Source organism: Aphelocoma coerulescens, chromosome 3 (genome assembly GCF_041296385.1).
Source record: "Aphelocoma coerulescens isolate FSJ_1873_10779 chromosome 3, UR_Acoe_1.0, whole genome shotgun sequence".
Lineage (NCBI taxonomy): Eukaryota > Metazoa > Chordata > Aves > Passeriformes > Corvidae > Aphelocoma > Aphelocoma coerulescens.
In genome coordinates this window covers 73,401,008-73,416,484 of record NC_091016.1, presented here as the reverse complement: position 1 = coordinate 73,416,484, position 15,477 = coordinate 73,401,008, and positions in this window count along the sequence as shown.

Here is a 15,477-nt window from a genome sequence, read left to right as displayed (position 1 = left end):
AAAGCAGAAACTTAGGGATCATTCTGCTCTTAGGACTGATATTTTGGGCACTGTGGGTAATTTTGAAGACATTAACAACATCGGTGGGATCAGATGCAGCTTACCAGCAAATTAAAATGTGAAAATGCTGAACCACTAGCTGTTATTTAACTAGCTGTGGGAGTTGTCCCAGAAAACAGGAGGCAACAAATGTGGTGCCACAAAGGCTCTGGAGGCACCTGCACAGCTTAGCCCCCTGGGAACACATGCTGCAGAAACCTGATAGCATTCTTTCAGAAACTTTGTGAATGTATGAATAAGGGTGATTTGGCTTCTGCAGTTACCTAGATTTCTAAAAAACCCTTACACAGGGTCCTCACTAGGAGCTTTCAAAGCAACTAATCAGTCATGAAATTACAAAATATGCTCCCTTTTCAATTAATAGCTACAAGTAAGATCCATCAAGGGCTATTAAGCATAGTTGTCCAGCTCCAATCTCTATTCAGAAAATCCTAAAAATGGTAATTGCTGGAGCTAGAATGGCAAAGCTATCGCCACCTTCTTGTCCTTCAGCTACACTCTTTCCTGAAGCATTTGCTATTGGTCTTATTCAGGGACATAATGCTGGGCAAGAAGGCACTTACCTTGACCTAGGGCAGTCTTCCTGATATTCTTAGCTAAGTGTCTCACTATGCACTGAGTAGTAGCAACTATCTGTAGTTTTCTCTTTTTTAATGATAAAAGGGCTCTTCATTTTGTAACTTAATAATTTTTGGTAAAAATAGAGCAATAATTTTCACATAGAATCATAAAAGGGTTGGGGTTGGAAGGGACCTTGAACATCATCTAGTTCCAAGCCCTCTGCCATGGGCAGGGACACCTTCCACTAGACCAGGTTGCTCAAAGCCCCATCCAACCTGGCCTTGAACACTTCCAGGGATGGGGCATCCACAGCTTCTCTGGGCAACCTGTTTAGGTGCTTCACCACCTTCTGAGTAAAAAATTTCTCCCTAACATCTAATCTAAAACTGCTGTCTTTCAGTTTAAAACTAATGCCCTTTGTCCTGTCACTATCTGCCCATATAAGCTCCCTTTAAGTACTGAAAGACCTCATTAGGTCTCCCTGGAGATTTCTCCAGGATGAGCAACCCCAGCTCTTTCAGCCTGTCTTGATAGGAGAGGTGCTCCAGCCCTCTGAGTGTCCTTGTGGGGGGCAACGCTGAAATCCATCATTGCTCCTGTTTTTAGAAGATTTTCAAGAAAGGAACATGGTACCTGCAGTTAGCTAAGCTGGAACAAGAGCCCTTCTCTGCAGAGTCCTGGGAGACCAGCAGGGGCACAAGTTGACCATAATCCTTCAACCCAAGAGCTGCACTTGTGCAGGAAAGGCAAAGCTGGAATTTGTACGTGTGTGGCTCTCACAGCTAAAGCACTGGAGGACTGAACATAAAAAATCTGGGCTACACCAGGAACTCTGCATCTCTGTAAACTCACGTAAGAGAGAGCAGCACTGTTCAAATGAATGTGTGTAAGTCCAAGCGTTCTCCCTCCCTGCCGCTTCTTTCCCGGTGCGGCTGTACATGTGTTGGTGGCAGGTTCAGGTGTAGGAGCGAGCAGTCCTGGCCCTTAAACAAAGCTGTTAGGTGTAAAGATTTATGTCTGTGTACTAAATGGGCAAATTGCTCTCTCAATCTGTCAAGCTGTCGGTATGATCTCTTGGCAAGCTGCAGCAGTTTGCTGCTATTTTTTGGAGTGGAACAAATTGCCTGTGTGCAAATATAGCCTGATAGTAAAACACACCATGGAGATACTGATCAAGGCATTCAAGGAAGTAAATCAGTGCTTGTTTTCAGAATACTTTGACTTCATATGGAATCAGTTTTTAAACAGGGAGAAGAAGGATCAATGTTTCTAGTGATTGAATGCCTAAATTAATATGTTAGGAATTCCTCTGCGGTCCTGTTAACTTCAGCTGAACTGTCTGGTTCTCTGCACCTCCTGCTAGTAGACCACTCTGGCCAGTCATGCCTAATTTGGGTTCCCTATTTCCAAAACAAAATAAAACTTTGAGAGAATGTGAAAAGCCAAAATTCTCTGTCAACAGTTACTCATTTGTGATGATGGACAACTTACTTATTTTGCAGAAACCAAAATTAAACTAATTTAATACCATGAAAGAAAAAAGCCCCGCACTGGTCAAGAAAACCATACTTCTGCCATTTTTCATCTCGGCCTTGACAGGTTGGTTTCTGGAACAGTGTTTTTTCACTACTAAATCTGAATTTCATCATTCATGATGTTCTGCACTGGAATAATGGTATTGAAACAGTCACTTTATAATAATGATGGAAAAGCCATGGGCTAGAGGAAGCATTCAGAATACTGGTATTTCTGTGACTGCTTTGGAATATGCTCAGCACTGGTTTCCTCTCTGTGCCTGTGAGATTACCCAAGCACAGCAAGGTTTTGTTGCACACATCTGGTTCAGTACACTGCACGTGGAAGTTCATTATAAGAAACACATGACTCTCAGTAATTGTCTTTTTTTTATTTAATAGAGACTTTCTGCCAGTTCCTCTTAGCACTCTCTTTTGTCTTACCACATGCAGCCATACTGGTTTTCACACCTACTCTGACATGAACCTTCCAAATGCTGAACAAGATTAACTCCTATTTTGACTCTAGGGCTTAAGCCAAGAAAGAAATTGCCTATCTTCTTGCAGCAGACCTATTTCAGGTGAGCATGCAAGGTCTAGTAAAAAAGGCAATGAGATTTTCTGCCAGCTCTGAGCAGTGAACCAGAGCTTGAGGATAAAAATGTTCTTGTCTACCCACTTGAAATTGAGGTAAGAAGAGCCAGCTCCAAGCTACTAAACAGAGGCAGATTTCAATTTCAATGCTCCAAGAAAAATAATAAAATGTAATTTGTCTTCTTTCTGGAGTGTTAAAATCTGTGACAGCAGCGTGTCAAGGGACGCAGATGATATAACAGGTCTAAAGGAGGTCAGGTACAGTTTTAGGGCAGTGAGGATGGTGAAAGAGAAAGGTCCAAGTGTACTGGTCCAGGTGATGCTGGATTAAAGGTGACTATCCAGTGTCCATAACCTTGGGTAAATTACAGGCCCAGAGATGCCCTCATCTATCTCTTGCAATATACCAAATAGAAAGCAACTCCAAAGCTTTCCCAATGCTTTCTTAAATGATGTGCCTTAGATAAAAATCTGGTTCCCCAAGCTCTCCCACCCTGTGTGGTCAGTGAGAAGATGGTGGTTAACCCACTGATATTTTTCTCATTGATTTAAAGATGGAGAGTTGGAGGAGAGGGCTTTGAATTCTTGGTGACAGGACCCCAAGCTTCAGGACTGGAGACATGTTTCAGGAGGCAGACAGTCTCCTTCCTGCCTGTATATCCTAACACAGAGGATGGAGAATGAAAGCGGAGAGCTCCCTACAAGGGTACGATCAGTTGGAGTGAATCATGGAATGGTTTGAGTTGGAAGAGACCTTAAAGATAGATCCTCTAGTTCCAACCTCCCTGCCATGGACAGGGATACCTTTCACTGGACCAGATTGCTCAGAGCTCCATCTGGCCTAGCCTTGAACACTTCCAGGGATAGGGATGGGATGAATCTGGGCTTGCACATCCAAGCAGGCACAGTCTGGTGTCCCAACGTGGGATGTAGTTTGGGCCTATAAATGTGCAGCCTATCTTTGCGTATAAAACACAGACATTCGTGCAAAAGGAATATGTTAAACCCATACTGAATATTTTTCATTATACCATGCCTATAAATTGAATTTACAGTGTTATGTTTTTATCCTTGTCAACTTTGCTAATGACAGATGCTGTCCTGAACCCCAGGTAACATTCCTAGCATTCCATTTAGTAGCAGGTATTTTCATATGCAAGCAGTATAAATGCTGGAACTCATGTTTAAACATGGATTTATGCACATTTCCTAAAGGAAGGGCAACAGATAGTCAAGCTTGGGAGGCTGGCACCATTTTATGGATCACTCTGTCATTCTCATGTCAAGACTCAATATGCCATTAGCAGAAAAAGTGGGGCTTTTAAAGCTGACTGCAGGAAAGGAAAAAGATCAGTCCCAGAAATTTTCATGCTCCAGGGAATGAAAAGAAGGGAGCAAACTACAGATCCATTGTACTCCTATGCTGGCACATCCGTGGCCATCTCATGGGCATTTTGTGGAAAGGAGTCTTGAGGCAGCAACACCTCCTCAATTTGCACTGTGTGATCTAGGAGGGAAAGAAAACCTAGATGAAATAAGAATATAATGAATATAAAGGAGAACTGTCCTCAACAAAAATGTGCATTGGAACAACCCAGTCTAAGGTAGTTTCACCTTCAAACTGTTTATGTTTTATATACCATATATTTTACTTTTTGCTCCTGCTATCTGTCGCATTACCTGGTTATCCAGTTAATGATTAAGAGAAGAATAATTAAGAGGTACATTCACATTTAGAATGATAGAAGAATCCTTAGAAGCTCCTTATAATGGAGAAAACCCCTATGGAAGTTATATCTTGCCATGAACATTTAGGTTTTTTGGAATAAGATGTCATACTTTTGCTTTGGATGTGGGGCTGTACTTTAAAAGGTGCTAATTAAAAAATAAGTTTGGAAAATGTTTTTTTTTCTGTGTTTCAGGGTTTCAATGAAAAACATTTTTTTTCCTTTTGTTCTCTTCACATTCTGATTCCAGACATTATTCTCTCATGACCAAGTTGTATTGTTCTAAATTAACTAAACAAAAAAAAAACCCAAAACCAAAACACCTCCCCACACACACAAACTGAAAAAGAAGTGTCAGGTTTACTGATTGGGAAACATCTTTTTGTCTGCATATTTCACATCTGTGGTGTAACAGAGAAAAATTTCTGTTCTCTTGCATGAAACCAAACCAGTAAAAATATATAAGTCAATATTTAGCACTTTCCATGTAGCAAGAGCTACTTTGTCTGTCCTCTATGCGAAGACTTAATTATAGTAGCAGATCTATTAAATTTAGAAGCACATTCAAGTGAGTGAACATTGCATAAATTCTACACAGTATAGCAAACAAACTTATTAGTGACAGCCCCTCAATTTGATTTCTTAATGAAGAAGACCAGCCATCTCTGCACACTGTAAACTGTCCCATGGTATGTCTACAAATCTGAAGAGGAAATAATATTTTCTACTGGACAATTAGAGGAAACGTGACTTTGAGGGATTATGAGAGTGGAAAAACCCCTCAGGCCATGTGTCTCCTACATAGTGATGATTTGAAAATTTTGCATTCCACAATAACCAAGGCCTTTATTGTTGCTGAATTATTGTGGCAGGAAGGAACTTCATTGTAAGTTTGAATTACAGAAAGCTTACATGCACCATTTCTGCAGTCATTGAACTTTTGTGTGAATCATTACAGCTGTTCTCACAATTGTGGAGAGTCTGCAACGGAGGCGCTGCTCTGGCAGCCTAATAACTCTGAATAAATTGGAGATATCCCCGTTCAGTGGCTCTGGATAAGGACACAGTTTCTAGTTGGCACCATCTGATCACATCCAACTTTTATTTGAATGTGATTTCTTCTTTCAACAGTTTTGGTAGTTTTGGTTGGGCATTTCACATTTTAGTTGCCATCAGGGAAGAAATATTTCACTTCTGCTTTCTAAAACTTCATCTCTCTCCCCAACCCTTCACTGATGGTTTTTCTGTTGGATGGATTCTTGCTCAAACTGCCTACCTCAGAAATTATCAAATCTCAGGTATTTCCATCCTTAATCTCTTCCCCTACAGTCTCATTACCTGGTATGATATTTTGGACCTCCAAATCCATCATTCTCTTAAAGATCTTAAAGATTTTCTGATTTATTAATACTCCCGTCTTACAAAAGCCTGGATAATCTTATACAAGGTTATTTAATGGGGTCAGCCTGCATCTTCAAATTCATTGTCTATGCCCTAGATATGTTCACTTCCTGAGACTAATAAACACAAAGTTAAGAACTTTGATCTTCAAGACTGATTAAATTTGAGATTAATTTTGGGACTAGGTGATGATTTTTTTAAGGGGAAAACATCTTTTTGAAACAGCGACTATGTAATGAGGGAGCAAGAATTAGACTAGAGGAGATCAGTCATGCTGTTTGACAACTGAATTATAAAGATTAATCTTCCAGTAATATTGGTGAAGCACTTCTCAGAAACTTCCTGAAAGAATTAATTCACTAAATCACTGAAGGTTCCTGAGTGGTGAATACATAGAAGCAGTCTGTTTTGTAAAGCTAACTTGATGCACTCTAAAGAGCTGATTCATTCTGAGAGGTTCTTTCATTAGACATCTCTTTTTTTTTTTCTTTTTTTTTTTTTTTCTTTTTTTTTTTTTAAGACAGAAAGTTCTTTCACCCCTCTTGGAAATTGATTTTTTCTGCTCTCAGTATCCACATGCTCTCTCCCTGGAGAGGTCTCAGCCAGCCATGAAATCAGTACCTCCCAGGAAGACACAATGCAAGCTTTTTACTGCTTACATCATTCCTGACATAATGATCTCTACATTTGAAGTGCAAAGTCCACTCTATTGTCTGATCTCTTTTAATCCAAATTACTTGCTTTTAGCACCTTCTATATCTGGAACTTTTTTGTCCAGATTACTCAGATACTAAATTTAAATGACAACTAATGCCAAATTAATAGATAGTCATGTGCTTGGATGCTTGTAGCATCAGTTCTCCAATCACCTTGTGATGGCATGCAGATAATTCTCCCCAATGCTGTTTCTCTTGTCTTTTGTCTGTCTACTGATTTGTGCTTCGTTCCTCACTGACGCATCTCAGTGCTTGTTTGCTCTTCCAGCTGTTCCAGCCACTGAGAGTCCTGTTTATGTCCTTTTAAAAGCTCCAGCTCCTTTACACAGTGCTTATTAAAGAGTGCTCTATAGTTAACAAATGTCTGAGGAACAACCTGGCTTTTTTGAGATGACCAAGGTAAGCTGGGTACCTTAACGTGCCACGCGTTTAGCTGGGACTGCCATCTGAAAAGAGCAGTTCTCCTAAGCCAATTCCCAGAGCTGTGAATTTATAGCTGAAAGAGAAGTTGTATTTCCTTTACTTAAAAATTATTGAGACAATAATATTGTAAAATAGTCACAGATGTATCAAGTACATTATAAATAGCATGCGAAGACCTCAGAGATGTCACTGCAGCCTGTATACCCATGACATAAACAAATGAACAAGAGGAATGCTGTGCACCTGGTCCCTGTAGAGTGTGAAAACTGGAGATTATTCTTCATATTCAACTATTTTTCTTTTCTTTTCTTTTCTTTTCTTTTCTTTTCTTTTCTTTTCTTTTCTTTTCTTTTCTTTTCTTTTCTTTTCTTCTCTTCTCTTCTCTTCTCTTCTCTTCTCTCTTCTCTTCTCTTCTCTTCTCTTCTCTTCTCTTCTCTTCTCTTCTCTTCTCTTCTCTTCTCTTCTCTTCTCTTCTCTTCTCTTCTCTTCTCTTCTCTTCTCTTCTCTTCTCTTTTCCCTTTCCTTTCCTTTCCTTTCCTTTCCTTTCCTTTCCTTTCCTTTCCTTTCCTTTCCTTTCCTTTCCTTTCCTTTCCTTTCCTTTCCTTTCCTTTCCTTTCCTTTCCTTTCCTTTCCTTTCCTTTCCTTTCCTTTCCTTTCCTTTCCTTTCCTTTCCTTTCCTTTCCTTTCCTTTCCTTTCCTTTCCTTTCCTTTCCTTTCCTTTCCTTTCCTTTCCTTTCCTTTCCTTTCCTCTTCTCTTCTCTTCTCTTCCTCTTCTCTTCTCTTCTCTTCTCTTCTCTTCTCTTCTCTTCTCTTCTCTTCTCTTCTCTTCTCTTCTCTTCTCTTCTCTTCTCTTCTCTTCTCTTCTCTTCTCTTCTCTTCTCTTCTCTTCTCTTCTCTTCTCTTCTCTTCTCTTCTCTTTTCTTCTCTTTTCTTCTCTTTTCTTTTCTTTTCTTTTCTTTTCTTTTCTTTTCTTTTCTTTTCTTTTCTTTTCTTTTCTTTTCTTTTCTTTTCTTTTCTTTTCTTTTCTTTTCTTTTCTTTTCTTTTCTTTTCTTTTCTTTTCTTTTCTTTTCTTTTCTTTTCTTTTCTTCCTCAGTTTCTCCCTTTTTAGCACTTTTCCCCAGTAAATACAGCTTATTCTGGGCATCTGACAAGATTGCTCCTGGTAGGACAATTCCCAACATTTCCACCTGGGACTGGTTCATATCCCCATCCCATATGATCCTTTTGTCTAACTGCTATGGTTTGCAGAGGACAGATAGCTCAGAAAAAGGGAAAATGTTCAGCCCAGGAATTCATACAGTTTGTGATATTACTGTGGCAGACAGTGTTAGCTGCTCTGGGAGGTTGAACTGACCTTAGTTATAAAGAAACAGCATGCAGACAGCCATACAAGTCTTCTAACTTCGTTGTACCTTTCCAATAGAATGAGGAAAAAAATAATATAAACATAAATGCAAAAGGAACTGGTGCATTTGGTCCAGAATGTGATACCCCAGAGATGAGGAACTGTGTGAATCTTCCCACTGAACTCACTTGCTAGGTAATTTCTGTCACCAGAGGTTCAGGGGCCACTGAGTAGAGAAGACAAAATCATGAACACCAGAGACTGTTAGGAAACTATTTCACAAACAAGAGCAATTTTCATTGTTTTTCTCACTGCTATAAAGCAAGCAGACAGCAATTTTCCAGTGCCTGCATTGTACCTTTTCTGTGCCTCGTGCTGCAAAACCCAACTATTGGTAGACAAGTAATGGCCTGGGAACCTTTCTGCACTGCTTCAGTTGCACTAGGAACTTGGAGCTGTGTGACGAGAGGAGCCAGTGTCTTCTCTTTAAATGCCAATGCATAAACTGGACATCACCCCAGCAAAAGACCATGCCTGAACACACTCCAGCTCTGCCAAGTCAGCCCAGGTCTTGACCCACACAATTAAGCACATGTTGATGGTTGCAGTGTAGCAGAGCTTGAGTGGAGATCATGCTTTCATGGTGCCCCTCTGGCAATATTCACTAGTGCCTGTGGCCTGCCCTATGCTCCATTTGCTGCTCCTGGATACAGCGTGAGCCCACAGCCATTTGTGGGAGATGATGAACCTTTTCATGGAGCTAAAATTGACCATCTGGGAAGTAGGCAGATGAAATCCTTAACTCAGTGTTGTAGCCAGCACATTCATGTAATGAAAGCACAGTGTCAGCTGCCTGTACTTCTGTTGTAACATCACAATTATATGGGTCAGGCCTGGAGGATATTCTGCAAAGCTCTGGTACAGCTCATAAACACCACCACTTTGGGTCTTCTGAGCCTCTATGTGATGCTGCTTCTCCTTAGAAGCCCAGTCAGTCACATTTGAGACCCTACCTTGCCTTTTTTGTCTTTTAGGGAACACACTCACATCTCTGTTGCTTTGGTTCATTACTTCAAACAAAATCTTTGTCTAATTATTGACCTGAAAAGGAAATGTTTCTTCCTCAGCTGGGTTAAACAGAAATATATCCTGGGGGATGACTGCAAGCACATTGCATTTCTCCTTTGTTTTTTTGGTATCATCTATTTTTCCTTATTTCATACTCTCACCCCAGTTAGCTGACACTGTGTAAATTAGGCTGTTGATTTCAGAGGCATTCCTTTACTTAGTGTGATGCTTTGTGATATTGTCAGCTAAGCATTAATCATCATTTAGCCTGTCATTTTGTCTGTGTCTGACATATATTAAACCGTACCTCAGGATATACACATCTGGTGGTGGCAGTCATTTGTTAACTGAATGTGACTTTTAATGAACTTTTCACCCAGAAGGCTATTCCAGGGACTTATGAACAACTGTATTTGTTACAAGTGCTTCTGTAATTTTTGGAAGCGAACACTGAACAACAGTGTTGTGACTTCATGGCAGCTGCTGCAGCACGTGGAGCTGCATGTCTTGCCCATTAATCCCCACAGGCATCAGACTCACCAAAGTTATGTCTGACTTTGTAAATGCAGATTCCTAATAGCAGGTGTTTTACAGCCACTCTCAAATGTTTCTCCTGAACACGGCCGTGCATCACACCAGCCATCTCAGCAAGGAGCCTGCTCAGTGGCAGTGTCACCAGCCAGACTGGGCTTCCTTCTTCTCCATCCTTTGAGGAGCAGTCTGCTGTTGATGGCATGGTGCATGTGCTCTTGGTGAGGCTGCCTGTGTGCCTGTGTTCCCCACGGCAGTGACTTGGGAGCAGCTCGCTTTCCCTTGGAAACCAGAAACAGGCTTCAAAGAGTAGCACAAGTTTTTCATACAAAAGAAGGCAGGATGACCAAAATGGTAGGACACCAATCCACTGTGTGTATCTGGGATGCAAAAAAAGCAGCTTTATAGTGGGAAAGACCCTTTTCTTATTCTTTTGGTTCTGTTTATAACAGGGATTTGTTTGTAACAACTAGTTCAAGAGATGCTTCTTTCTTTATCTCAATTTCTGATTGCCACTGTATATATTCCTTAGGAAGAACTGGAGATCAAATAGAACAGGATGAGGGAAGCTTTGGAAATTAGCTATGTATACAGACTTGGCAAATGCATTAACAGATGCAAAAGAAAATTAGAAAAAAAAAAGAAAGAAAGAAAATAATCTAAATGAAAGCAACACACAGTATGAATATGAAAAGGGAACAGTTTGGAAATGGAAATACAGCACACTTGGAATTAATGTAGACTCTTTCTAGGCCTGGTGTGATTCATGCAGTGCCAACAGGCTGTACAATTTGCATCAGTATCTATATTTCAATACAATTTTGTAACCAGGCTATTTAAATCCTCTAAGCCTTTTATGAATTCATGTTCGAGCCTGGACATGAGGAGGGGCAGGAGGCAGGAACTGGATATCTGCAAGGCACATCTCACATGTAACCTGTCAGAGCCAGCTCCGGGCTGAAAAAGCAGCATCTCTGTTCACACCCTGGCTTTGTCATTCTGATACAAACACACATTTCAGCTGCAGATCCTCTGGGCAATGCAATCTCCTCCCTTCTCCTTAGAGTGCTTTAACTCAAAGTGCATTTAGAGCTGTCAGTTCTGTTCGAGGTCGCAGCAAGTTGTGACACTTGATGCTGTATCACAGCAGACAGGATGTCTGCATGTGGAAGTTTCCATGTATTTGGATGTATGCACGTAATCAATCTCATGAATCAGAAGCTTGATTTTTGCTTCACATTTGCTTTCAAATTCTGTGGAGTTTACTCTTGCTTTGTACTAATTCAGGGGCCAGTTGCTGCGGGCCAGCATCTTGGAGGCCCTGTCCTGCTTTTGATCCATGTGAGGGTATGATGGTAACAAGAACAAGATGCTGCCATTTAGAGTAATTGTACTATGCAAACTAGGGAGGGCTCCATGCAATGCTCATGCTGCAGGTATTTTAATGGAAATACTGGTAATTAAGTAAATAAAACTAGCATTCCTACTGAACACCTTTCCCAATTAACATTCTCTCTGAGAAGATTTCTGAATGGCTCCAGAATGTGAGCTTTCCCCAAGAAATACCACAAGTACTAAAGCTGCAAGAAGCTGAGACACAGATGATGCACTTGCTTTTCTGTTTCTGTACCCTATTATAAGCCTTGTTGCTTTGGGTCACTTATTAGAGGCCTCATATATATAAAGAACTGGGAATCTGAATTTTTGTGTTTAATTGCACCTGACAAATACTTGTCCCATAATTTGCACTTTTTTACCCATTTATGATTTTTGTTTCTACATTATTCTCTGATCATGTGGGCAAAGTGTCATTAAGTAACATGTGGTATAGAACAAGTACTTCTTTTGTTTCAAACACACTGCCTAAGGATTTTATTCAGTACTCTTTTCTTGTTTTGTGAGACAGACATTGAATCTGGATGACTTTCTTTAGTATGCTGTGATGGGCCTTTAAGTAGTTATTAATCTTTTTCGTCTCAGGGTAGTTGAGACTCCTTATAAAGGTCCTCACAGTTCTTTCCAGAAAGACCTTGACAGAAGCATTAATGAAATTTAAAAGTCTATAGAAGGTGGATCATTTACATATGAAGGAGTTTGATGAAGCCTCCAGGAGATGGGCAGAGGCATAGCTTCCTTCCACAAAAGGCATGTTGAGGCTCATAAGAATTATATGATGGAATGATACAATAGGATCACAGAATCATTTAGGTTGGAAAAGACCCTTAAGATCATCTAGTCCAGCCATTAACCCAGTCCTGCCAAGTGCACCCTAAACCTCATCCCTAAGCACCACATCTACACATCTTTTAAATACATCCAAGGGATGGGGGCACAGCCACTTCCCTGGGCAGCTTCTTCCAATGCTGAACGACTCTTTTGGTAAAGAAAGTTTTCCTGATATCCAGCCCAAATCTCCCTGGTGCAGCTTGAGACCATTTCCTCTCATCCTACTGCTTGTTACTTGGGAGAACATTTCCAAGTAGAGAACTTCCCCCTGGCTACAACCTCCTTTCATGCAGTTGTAGGGAGCAAGAAGGTCCCCCCCAAGCCTCCTTTTCTCCAGGCTAAACGACCTCAGCTCCCTCAGCTGCTCCTCGCAGGACTTGTGCTCCAGATCTTCACCAGCTCCACTGCCCTTCTCAGGACACAGTTCAGGACCTCAGTGTTCTTCTTGTAGTGAGGGCCCCAAAACTGAACACAGGATTTGAGGTGTGGCCCCACCAGTGCTGAGTACAGGGGAACAGTCACTGCCCTGGTCCTGGCCACATTATTCTACATTATTAATAATTAATATTATTATTATCCTGGCTGATACAGGCCAGAATGGTATTAGTTCAGAGTTATTCAGATGTCAAGTGATATTATTTTTTAGGTTCTTTTTAAGTGGGTTGTCTCAAATACAAATACCCTCTGGAGTACTTTTCAAGATTTTGTTCTTTTCTATTTGGCTGAGTTAAAAAAGTATTTGAATGGCAAGTTTAACTCAAAGTTAGTGGGACAGTTGTTCAATATCTGATCTCTCAAGATACGTGTATGTGAATTGGACTCAGGCAAGCTGATTGTGTTATCCATTTTCCTTATATGAGCTTTTTTTTCTCCTTCCAACCATTCAATATGGGATAACTCTGGAGACCTGATTTTTGTAAAGAAAGTGGATGGATATTAATGACTCCAAGCTCTTTGGTAGAGAACACTATAAAGACAGAGTTGCATTAGTACCTCTCCCATTTTTACCTCTCTGCCTTTTTGTGATCCTCTTTGGGAATCCCTTCAGCTCTGCAGAACTTCCTCATTCTTGTGGTCTAAAGTTTTATGAGTAACTTTTATACTTGCCTTTAGCAAGTTGTTCTACAAACTCTTCATTTATATTTTTAAGCCAAATTTGTTTGAGTTTAGGATCTGTGTAAGCTCCCTTGTTTGCACATAACCTCCACTTCTGGAAAAATGTCTTCTACCTTCAGATTAAATCTCTTTTATTTAGCTTTGTCATCTTATTTATCTAAGAATCTTTTTTTTTTTTTTTTCCCAATGAATATTCATTTATTTTTTGCCTCTTAAGATGATGCTTTTAAGGAGTGCAAAATGTCAGCTTTCTAAAACCAGTGCTCTAGCCAGAAGGGAGAGAGTTCAGACGCCTTTACTGTGGCAAGATTCTGCCTCCAGCTTAAATAGCAGCCTCAGCCTCTGATACACTGCTACATCTGGTACTGTGGCTGCTCAAATCCCACAAAAACCCAGCCCAGCAAAGGTCAATCCCCAGGGAAGGGCCATTGGCAGGAAGTTTTCTGCATGGCCCATCCAGTGAGGTGGCCTACAGAGAAGGATGCTGGTCCTGCAGCTCCCCACTGCTCCCCAGGTGTAATCAATGCCCTTCCTCTCCTGGTTGTACTGCCACTGCCCACTGCAGACAGCAAAATAGTCATAAAAGTCTGAATTCTGCCTTTGTTTCATTTTTACTTTATTTATGTCCTGTTTATCTTTAAAATTTTAGATGCTAAGTGGAACGTGGGATGTGGTCATGGGACTAGCAAGGATCTGGGCCACTGACTTCATTCCCTGTCTCCTAGGCACTACAGTAAACCATAATCTTCTCCATAAATTTTGCAACTGGAATTCAGGAACACTCATCTATGGTATTTTCCTCACTGTTTTGTTTCCTGTGATAGCAACTGAATTCATTAGAAGCGTCTTTAGGAATCTGAAACTCCCAACAATATGCATAGTATAAAGAAAGAGAGGTTTGGTATGAATATTATTAAAGTACACTAGGATTTTTTCCTAATCCTCCAGATATTTAAAAATATAGAAACTGCACAGAGCTACAAATTAAAAATTTCTCAGCAAGACTTACAAATACAAAATCTCTTTTTCAAGTGACATTGATTTTGCTACAAGAGAGGAGAAAATACAATAAAGAAATATCAGTTTATAATAAAGAAATGAATGAGAAACCCAGCTGTGGATCTAAGTAGAGAAGCTCCACATTTCTGTCAAGGCATGCCCACAGCAGAAAATAAGTTGATCCCAGCTGCTTCAAAGCAGCTTTCCACTACTGAACACCACTAAGGTATCTGATTCACTCCTTTGCAGAAAGGGTTTTTCTCTCAGTGCCACACTGGGAACACGCACATCCCTGAAGAACTCGTTGTCATGGAGTTGTCATCTCACTCATAGGCATCAGTGGTTCTTCCAGGCGTTCGTGTTGGATCTGATTCAGAGCGGGTGTCTGAAGTTCTCCACTCCAAACCCCACACATGAAATCCCACCTGCACATGGCATATGCCAGCTGCATCAGGAAAGGTGAGGAGCACATCCTACTACCTCAGAACTCCTACCACTGCCTCAGCCTGAAGGAATACACAGGTTGGATTTTCCCTCAGAAGACACACTTGTGGGCTAGAAGGATGTCAAGGCCTTCGCATGTTACCAAGCTAAGTGCAGGACAGGACCTTGGCAGGAATGTGTGTTTATCCTCCTTAGCTCATGTCTTCTCACACAAACAAAGCCCTGAAAGTGACCAGCACACTGAATTTCAGTTTCTGCTGGAAAAAGGATTTGTACTATAGATTTACATTCTGCTGAATGTAAATCTATAGTACAAATACTAGCTTTGTGAGAGAATAACTGCAGGTTCATTCTTCTGAATAAACCTTCCTTATAATCTGGAAAAGGAAAGACACCTACCAATTATTTTTGTCATTAAGGTAAAAATAGCTGTCATAAGAGGATTTTTTGAGAAATAAGCCATCTGCCCAAATGATGAAATAAATTACAAAGGGGCTAATCACTAAAGGAGATACAGTAAATTATATTCTAAGAAAAATATTTTAGAGGGAGTATTGGCAGGACTCCAAACTACAGCTCTTGTACTTTGAGAGGACATTTGGAAAGATCTAATAAAAACGCAAGACAATCAAACAATTCTAAGCCATCACCTGAGTTATTTGGTGCTTAAAGTTCCCATTGTAAATAGGATTACTCTAACAACATGGCTTAAATAATGTTAAAAATAGATCCTAAGTATTCTAGGTCATGC